The following is a 7,622-nucleotide window of genomic DNA, read 5'->3' on the forward strand; positions in this document are numbered from 1 at the left end:
ATAGAACTAGGTTCGCCAGGGGGTGGGGACCTAAGCCCAGAGGTAAGTGGGATACAGGGAGGAAACACAAGGAGGGGGGGTACAAGACGGAAAACCACCTGATTCATACTGAGAAAGTAGGGTAATCAGCTAATTATCTTAGGTGTATGTACACGAACGCAAGAAGCCTGGGAAACAAGCAGGGAAAATTGGAAGTCCTGGCACAATCAAGGTATTATGATGTGATTGGAATAACAGAAACTTAGTGGGGCAGTTCACATGACTGGAGCACTGTGATGAATGGGTATAAACTGTACAGGAAGGACAGGTACGGGACCAAGGGTGTGGAGGAGTTGCATTGTATGTAAGAGAGCAGTATGATTGCTTAGAGCTCCAGTATGAAACTGGAGAAAAGCCTGTTGAGTCTTTGGATTAAGTTTAGAGGTGAGAGCAACAAGGGTGATGCCATGGTGGGCGTGTACTATAGACCACCAGATCAGAAGGATGAGGTAGATGAGGCTTTCTTTGGACAACTAACTGAAGTTTCCAAATCACAGGCCCTGGTACTAATGGGGGACTTCAATCACCCAGACATCTGCTGGGAGAGCAATGCACAGACAATCCAGGAAGTTTTTGGACAACTTCCTTGTACAAGTGCTGGAGGAACCAACAAGGGGCTGTGCTCCTCTTGACCTGCTGCTTACAAATAGGGAGGAATTGGTAGGGGAAGTAGAAGTGGGTGGCAAACTAGGCAGCAGTGACCATGAGATGGTTGAGTTCAGGATCCTGAAAAAAAGAAGAAAGGAGAGTAGCAAAATATGGACCCTGGACTTCAGAAAAGCAGACTTAGACTCCCTTAGGGAACTGATGGGCAGGATCCCCTGGGAGGCTAATATGAGGGAGAAAGGAGTCCAGGAGAGCTGGCTGTATTTTTAAGGAAGCCTTATTGAGTGCACAGGAACAAACCATCCCGCTGTGCAGAAAGAATAGCAAATATGGCAGGCGACCAGTTGGGCTTAACAGTGAAATCTTCGGTGAGCTTAAACTCAAAAAGAAAGCTTACAAAAGTGAATATTTGGACAGATGACTAGGGAGGAGTATAAAAATATTGCTTGAGCATGCAGGGATGTAATCAGGAAGGCCAAAGCACAATTGGAGTTGCTGGTAGCAAGGGATGTGAAGCATAACAAGAAGAAGGTCAGGGAAAGTGTGGGACCCTTACTGAATGGGGTAGTGACAGATGATGTGGAAACAGCTGAAGTACTCAATGCTTTTTTTGCCTCAGTCCTGCACTTAAGATGGAAGAATCCCATGCACCGCTACAGGCTGGGGACTGACTGGCTAAGTAGCAGTTTTTAAGAAAAGGACTTGGGGATTACAGTGGATGAGAAGCTGTATGAGTCAGCAGTGTGCCCTTGTTGCCAAGATCGCCAACAGCATATTGGGCTGTATTAGCAGGAGCATTGCCAGCAAATCGAGGGAAGTGATTATTGCCCTCTATTTGGCACTGGTGAAGCCACACCTGGAGTATTGTCCAGGTTTGGTCCCCCCACTACAGAAGGGATGTGGACAAATTGGAGAGTCCAGTGGAGGGTAATGAAAATGATTAGGGGGCTGAGGCACATGACTTATGAGGAGAGGCTGAGGGAACTGGGCTTATTTAGTCTGAAGAAGAGAAGAGTGAAGGGGGATTTGATAACAGCCTTCAACGATGTGAAGGGGGGTTCCAAAGAGGATGGAGCTCAGCTGTTCTCAGTGGTGGCAGATGACAGAACAAGGAGCAATGGTCTCAAGTTGCAGTGGGGGAGGTTTAGGTTGGATGTTAGGAAACACTATTTTACTAGGAGGGTGGTGAAGCACTGGAATGGGTTCCCTAGGGAGTTGGTGGAAGGAATCTCCATCCTTAGAGGTTTTTAAGGCCCGGCTTGACAAATCCCTGGCTAGGATGATTTAGTTAGTATTGGTCCTGCTTTCAGCAGAGGATTGGACTAGATGACCTCCCGAGGTCTCTTCCAACCCTAATATTCTATGATTCTAAGAACTATTTGATCTCTATGATAGGACTTAATTTTAGTCCAGTTCCTATTGGTAGGGATCCATCTTTCAAAACTGTCACAACAGCTAACATTAATTGAAATTCTTGCTGGAGCTCTAGGAGGGGGGTTCGGTCTACATGTGCTCCATGTGTAGTACCTGTTCTTTTGACAAAGGACTGACAATTCCTGAAGCCCAATCTACAGAAAAGCCACCTCTTAAAAGATGCCAGTTTCTGTTTAGAAGCTGTGATAGTATGATGTGGATGGGATGAGGTCAGTGAGGGTTACAGAAAGAAAAGTATCTTCAAGTACCAAATGCCATAGTATTTAGGCACTTCAAGAAGCAGGTAGACTTTGGATTTGTTTATCTTTGGCTGTATAGAAACACAAGTGGCTGAGCATAACATTTCCAAAGACGTTTGCATATCTCAGATTAGTATTAATGAGTTGGCAAAAACTAATTATTTACATTTTTGCTACTCTTCAGGCAGTAGGTGCAAACTTTTATTAAATTTCTTCCAATAATTACTGGCCACATGTCATAGCCAGTCTTTCCAAACTGACTGTCATGTCCCATTTTTTAAAATATCTAATCCATATGTCATATCTTATACAATTAAAGTACTGAGAGACCATGGTTTGATAGGAAAATAAAAATCCTAACCCTTGCAAACTTGAAATACTCCACTAGGGGGCATATTCAGTGTTAGACTGATGTTGCTGGACTATAACCAAAAGGCTAAAAAGATGTAAAACTCTACTAAAAACTATGAAGGTGGGAGGGGGAAGATATGCAGCTCTGTTTTTAAAAACCTGTATAGCTTTAAAAAGCAACAGAGAGTCCTGTGACACCTTTAAGACTAACAGATGTATTGGAGCATAAGCTTTCGATGCAGCCGACGAAGTGGGCATTCACCCACGAAAGCTTATGCTCCAATACATCTGTTAGTCTTAAAGGTGCCACAGGACTCTCTGTTGCTTTTTACAGATCCAGGCTAACACGGCTACCCCTCTGATACTGTATAGCTTTAAAATAGCTTTAAAAAAGGTGTTGGAATGTACACAATGAAATCCTCTCTTCTTTGCATGAGTGTTCCTGCACATTCCACTCTTGGAGCACATGCACCCAAGACTGGATTCTTTTTGGTTAGCAGCATCCATTGAGGCTGTGCCTGTGCCCTAGATGGCCTCCCCACCCACAACTCATGGCATAAAGGGTAAAATGAGCCCAAATGCCTCTTTGTTCCTTTTTACTGCCCGTAGCTGTGAGATGGAATCTCTAGCACTGTCCACTGTTATTGCCACTGTCCAATTAATCTTAGATGTAGGATTGATTAGTTTAGTTAAGTTTCTTTTTGCCCATTGCTGGCAGTTAGCAGGGGGCACAAGACAGTCCGGGCTCTGTCAGTGAAGGGCCAGAAGTTGGAGATGAGCCTTGCCTATATCTCAGTACAGATACTTAAGGCAGCACCTGCTAGACTAAGAACCAGGCTGCCTCGGGTATCAGCCCCTTGGCATCGATCTCCACACCAAGTTCCTCAATACCCAGTGCCTATCCATCAGCCACATTTGGCAGTGACAGTACCCATCACACAGGTACCAACTGCTGCTTTACCCGAGACATCAGTCCAACCTCTTTGGCACCAAAGTAATGCTCAGGGCTGAATGATATGTTGGTGGGGCTGATACCAGCATTGCCATCACTAGAGATGCTCAAGTAAGTCTTTACAAAACTCTCTACTGTAGTGCCTCTATGTCTGGCTAAGGAAGTGACCCCTATACCAACCTTTCTGGTGCACAGGCGGAGTGTTCCTTGGGGGAGGGACAGCTCAGTGGTTTGAGCATTGGCCTGCTAAACCCAGGGTTGTGAGTTCAATCCTTGAGGGGGCTATTTAGGAATCGGGGGCAAAAATCTGTCTGGGGATTGATCCTGCTTTGAGCAGGGGGTTGGACTAAATACCTCCTGAGGTCCCTTCCAACAGTGATATTCTATGACACGTCTGCCCCTCCTTGAAGAAGGTATATTCCTTCTCATCCCCTGAACACAGCAGGGAATTATTCCCTATATGTTCTTCATTACCCCCTAGGTAGCTCAGCGGGAGTCAGAGAGGAATTGATGAGAGCTAGGAAGAGATCAGGTCCTTATAAGGATCACCCCCACCTATAGGGGTGGTACATTCTGCACTAAAGGGTATCAGTAACTCTTAATCTTCCTGGTCTTGAGCGCAGCGGGGACTTTTCCAAAAAATCATGAATGGTCTTTCAAAGACTCATCTTTTGCAAATATAGATTCCCAAAAGTAGACTTGTTTGCAACAAACTACCACCACAAGTCCCACACATTCTGCTCCACAGGCAGCACAAGTCCAGGCTCATTGACGGATATCTTTCTCATCCCTTGGGACAACAGGGCTAATGTATGCCTTTCCACCAATTGCCATTATACTGGAAAACTTAGGATGCAGAGTTGTGATGATTGTTCTGAGTCTGATGAGTCATTCCTGAGCCTGACTGTTTGGAGCCTGATGATCCATTTGAGGTAATTACCTGCAAGTTCTAAGGGTCCAGCCAATCCACAAACAAGGGTCTCATCATGTGACCCCAAGTAGGTATATCGGCTCCTAAAGAAAGCAGCTACTCCTCTTACTACCTTGTCAGATACTTCCTACTGCCTGGTGGTTCTAACAGACTGTTCCTGCTTCAGTCATGGCCAGTCACCCAGCTCTCCTGACAATGATAGCATCAGCATAGGCCAGACAGTTATATTCCAGAACTGGTGACTATGTCAACACTAAGCTAAGAGTAACCCTGTGGACCTCATCCCAATTTCCTGCCCAAGGTAGTTTCAAAATTCCACATAAAACAGTCCATTCGCCTCCTGGTTTTCTTTCCTAAGGCTCTCTATCCCTACTGAAGTGAAACTTCATACACTAATTATTGTGAGGATGTTAACTTTTTATTTGGATAGAACAAACCCATTCAGGGACACACCTAGACTACGTGATGTATCTTTAGACAGAGTCAAAGAGCAAATTATATCCACTCCAATGTTATCTAAGTGGGAATCAGACTGCAATAAGAATTGGCTACAAGTTAGTCAGGAAAGAGGCTCTGGCTATAGTAGAATTCATTCCACTAGGGCAGTGGTTTTCAACCATTTTTCATTTGCAGACCCCTAAAAATTTTCAAATGGAGTTGCAGACTCCTTGGGATGACAGGTTGAAAACCACTACACTAGAGTGGTTGCATCCATCAAATTTTGGTAGGGCTATCCTGAAATCACTCTTCAAGTAGGACTCTTCATTCCCACCTCCAAGCAAACAGACAACTGGTTGTCAGTCACCAAGAGTGAAATCTGTGTGGACATTTACATGGAGAAGAAAAAAGAACGAGGAGTACTTGTGGCACCTTAGAGACTAACAAATTTATTTGGGCATAAGTTTTCGTGGGCTAAAACCCACTTCATCAGATGCAGAAAAGAAAGAAGTTACTTCCCCTACGATAACTGTGGTTCTCCATGTATTACCAACACAGATTCCATGACCCACTCTCCTTCCCCACTAATGCGGAGTCCTATTCCTATGGGATTCTATATTGGCGAAAGAACTGAGAGGCAGTTGGGCCCACTTCATCCTTTATGCCCTTGAGAGAGGGGACCAAGGGCATCTAGGATGCAGACATGGCCTCAGTGCCCCAGTGGACACTGCTAACCAAAAAGAATCTGCTCTGTAGCACATGGGGTGTATGCACCCCAACAGTGGGATCTGTATGAACAACACATCTCGAAGAACCACAGTTACTGTAGGGTAAGTAACCATTCTTTATTCATCATGATGGGAAGGTTACTGCTAGAGCTGGTAACAGTATTTTTGTTGAAACGTGTTTGGACAAAAATGACTTTTCAACCAAAACAAACATTTTTGCAGAAAATACTTGTGTGTGTGTGTGTGTGTGTGAACAAATTTTTTTCAGTAAGAGTTTCAAGTTTTTTGTTTATCTATTTTATTTTTTTAACCAAAAACCTGAAGCTATTTTTCATTGTAAATTTCCTGTAAAAAGAACCGGTCTTTTTTGATCAGCTCTAGTTACTACACCTATCTTCCAATCCACTCATGCAAGCTTTCTGGAAATAACTGAAGAGCAAGACATTTCATAAGTACCTACCACAAGAAACCAATGCTACATACAAAACTCTATATTTTTTAAAAAGCCCCTTTAGAGAGTGAATGCCTTCAGAAAAAACAGAGAGCTCTATGCTGTATTAATTAGAGGCAGAGTAGTCATAGATCTTAAAAGATAATCTCTCCTACCAAGAAGAAACAAATACATATATTAATCAGCTATCCCCCAGAACATAAGTTATTAGCCTCTACAGTAGTTTTGAACTCCTGTCACATAGGAGCTCAACATGCCTGGGATGCTGGATTTTTCCTGCCCTTTGGACTTGCACATAATATATGCTGCTCATATCCTTCCTTGATCTCCTGCTGCTTGCCATATAAGGTAATTGGAAACCAGTAACAGCTATTCTTTTTTTTAAAGTAATATGAGTAAAACTACCAAAAGCCTCCAGACCAGCTGTTCTATAGAGATAGGTAGAGGAAGTAATGAACGTTTAAATAGGACTGTGGTCAGAAGGATCTGAGTGACGGTTGGGGATATACCCACTTACATATCGCCATGGGGCTGGGAAGGCCTGAGGACACAGGTAAGGTATCTAAACAGCCCAATAGATGTGCCTATTTAAAAAGTCCTGAGCTTGTGTACCTACTGTGTGCACATGCCAACAGTGAGGATCCACGCAGGCAAGTACTGAAACTACTTTTGGAGCTGGTCACTGATTTATCAGGAGAAAGGGGGATTCACTGTCCCACATGCAGCCTATGAACATCAACAAAGAGATGCAAAAAGGACAAAAAAACCCATTCCTAGAAAATAGCCTCAAATGACCAGCCCTGTGCAAACCAAACAAGTCCTGTTCCTCCTCTGGTTCTGTACTTCAGGGTGGCCAAAGTAGGGGCTAAGTGGCCTACCATACTCCCCTTTGCTCCAAGCAAAGGCAACAAGTTCCTCAACGAGACATGCCACCATCTCCAGGCAGAAGCGACAGGTCCCTGGGCGAGATACTCTCCAGGCAGAGGAGACAGGTCCCTGGGCAAGACATGCCTCCCTCCCACCTTGTCTCCAGGCAGTGGTGACAGAACCCTAGGCAGGACACATGCCCCCATCTCTGGGCAGCGACAAGGGGTCCCTAGGCGAGATGCCCATCTGTCTCTGGGCGGAGGCGATGGGTCCCCGGGAGAGAGACCCATCCATCTCCTGGCGGAGGCAACGGGTCCATTGCCGAGTTGCCCACCCATTACCAGGCGGAGGTGATGGGTTCTCGAACACGATGCCCACCCATCTCCGAGCGGAGGCGACGGGTTCCCGGATGAGACGCCCATCTGTCTCCAGGCGGAGGCGATGGGTCCCCGGGCTAGATGTCCATCTGTCTCCAGGCGGAGGCGATGGGTCCCGGGTTAGGTGCCCATCTGTCTCCAGGTGGAGGCGATGGGTTCCCGGACGAGATGCCCATCTGTCTCCAGGCAGAGGCAATGGGTCCCCAGGC

The sequence above is a fragment of the Trachemys scripta genome, chromosome 22 (genome assembly GCF_013100865.1).
Source record: "Trachemys scripta elegans isolate TJP31775 chromosome 22, CAS_Tse_1.0, whole genome shotgun sequence".
Lineage (NCBI taxonomy): Eukaryota > Metazoa > Chordata > Testudines > Emydidae > Trachemys > Trachemys scripta.